A 2,499-nucleotide genomic window follows, 5' to 3' on the forward strand; every position below is an offset into this window, starting at 1 on the left:
GAAAGAAACGTTTTCTTTGTCGGTAGGAAGGGAGTCAAACCATTGAATAGGTTTCTTTATTTTCTTGTAATTTTCTAAGTGTTGTAATTGGATGATGTGCATGTAAATACATTGATTCAATTATAGTGAAGGAAATCTCCCAAGTCAGCCGGGAGGCCTGGATGTAGTTTGCAGTGGACAGCAAACGAACCAGGATAAAAATTCGCGTTGTAGGATTTTTTTTTCTCTCTCTCTCTCTCTTTACTGTTTTCAATCGATTATTTGGTATAGTGGATTCAATTGATACATTCTGTTCTTATGCTATACTGGATGTTGCTCTGATACAAAATCTGTAAGCTCTGTTATTCGTTCCATTATCGGTTAACTATTCTGGAATTAATCGTTTCTGTAATAGCTTACTGTTTCTATTTAATCGATTAAAACTGTTACGTTAATCGATTATCCTGTTTCTATTAATCGATTAAGATTGTTCTGTTAATCGATTATCTTCATCCTGTAATCGATTAATTAGGGGTGATTCAGCATTAAGTGTTGAGTTTCGAAAAGCGGCTATTCTAACCGCGACACCTATTCAACCCCCTTCTAGGTGTTTTGTAACCACTGATACCTAACATTGACTTTATAAACCTAAAGTGTTATGAAATCTTAGATAGAAAAATTATTTAAAAGTGTTGATCCTAGTTAAGTTAGCTTACTTTAAAGTGGTAAGATTGACTTAAAAAGTCTTGATTTAAAAGTATTAATTTTGTTTAAGTTGACTTACTTTAAAATGGTAAGTCTAGCTTAATAATCTTACTTAAAAAGGTTAATCTTAATAAAAATGTGTTACATGCAAAAGATAAGTTTTATGAATAGTTATCATTACCGAGAAATGTAATGAAGTGGAAATACATGTCTAGAAAAGTTTTATCTAAGGAAAGACTTAGTATTTAAGTGTGTATTTATGACCCACCTCTCTTTCCTAGAAACTAACCTAGTGTATATCCATAGATTATGAGAAATGATGATTTAAGAAATACCTAACCTTGAATCGGATGGATGAAAGCGATTAAGTTTATTTTAGATCGGAAGTGTTATTTTCGCGTAAAATTTTATTTCGTAAGAATAATAATTATCAAAGTGATCTAATTAGCGTTATTTTGATTTTGGCGTGATGAAGAGTTCGAAAAGAGACCCGACAAATTAAACTCACCTGGAATCGAGGAAACAATCTGCACCACACACTCAGGTGAGGGAGAAAACATCGTGACACAGTGGTGTCCGAATATGTTTCAGGACCTCCAAACTCTCTCACAAGTTTGGAGTTGTCTTGGGTATTAAGAAAACTTGTACTTAATCAATTGTCTATTTTGTTTGGATTAAGTACAACAATATTTTTTATGCCGAATTATTTAGGTTATGTTTATGTATGAAGATGTCATGATTATTCTTATTTAATAGTGCTCGAATAACCGTTCTAAGAATTATATGTATAAAATCATTGTTAAATTCAAGGCTTAAAAACATATGTTATAAATGGAAAACTTTTCATTAAGATAATAAATTTAACTAAGTTTCAGGCTTTTCTCTCTTGAGCAAGACAGCTCTCGCTTGAGCGAGAAATGTCCAGAGAAAACGGGTTTTCTCGCTTGGGCGAGACAGCTCTCGCCCGAGCTGAAATATGCACATATAAAACTGGTTGTTTTCTTGCTTAAGCGAGACAGCTCTCGCTTGAGCCACAAGTGCCTTATAAAAATGGCGATTCCCTCGCTTGAGCAAGACAACTCTCACTTGAGCGAGAGGGCTCCATACAAACAAGACTTCTTAAGTCGTCTGAACGATAACTCTCACGTGTGTGAGTGTCTAATGACATTTTTGCCATCAAGAATTCATTCACTTTCAATCCTATTCAATAAAGCCTAAGACACCTTTATTGGAGATAATGTTCTTTCAATAAGTAAATGTTGTAAAGATGAATAATTATATGAAATTCTTGGAAATGATACAAAGAAGAGTTGCCATATCTAAAGTGATGTATGTAAAGAATTGCATGGTTAAGGACGAGGCCCGCAAGTGTTATATTATGCCCATATAGCGAGATCGTATGACCATAAGAGGCTTGGCTTGAGAGCCGTCCAATGTGATTCAACAATGGTTCGTAGTGGTGCTGAGGTTTATTCTCTGTGGTTTAAATGTTAAGATCGGGTCCCACTAGAAGCATTCCCGATGGGAGATGTCTTAGGATGGACAGATCGTCATAAAAGATGGATTAAAAGATTTGATTTGCTAACTTCAGTTTGTGTGCATTTTCATTGTGAATAATGAAGTAGTGGAGAGGAAATTTACAGGAGACGAACGAGCCCTGAGATGTTAAGAGGGACGGCGATGACAATGATTCGTCAGCAAAGTCTTGAGGGAGAGTCTATGTGAGACGAGTCTCGTGTATTCCTGGATGAAGTATTTTGTTGGATCAGACAATGCTCACAACGCAAACTAGACGATCTATGACAACCCCTCTTT

General features: G+C 35.3%; 1 pseudogene; it reads right to left on the reverse strand.

The window, feature by feature from the left end:
• LOC109344235 overlaps positions 1–2,499 on the reverse strand; it is a 13,779-nt pseudogene that overhangs the window by 10,724 nt on the left and 556 nt on the right.

This window comes from Lupinus angustifolius, chromosome LG01 (genome assembly GCF_001865875.1).
Source record: "Lupinus angustifolius cultivar Tanjil chromosome LG01, LupAngTanjil_v1.0, whole genome shotgun sequence".
Taxonomy (NCBI): domain Eukaryota; kingdom Viridiplantae; phylum Streptophyta; class Magnoliopsida; order Fabales; family Fabaceae; genus Lupinus; species Lupinus angustifolius.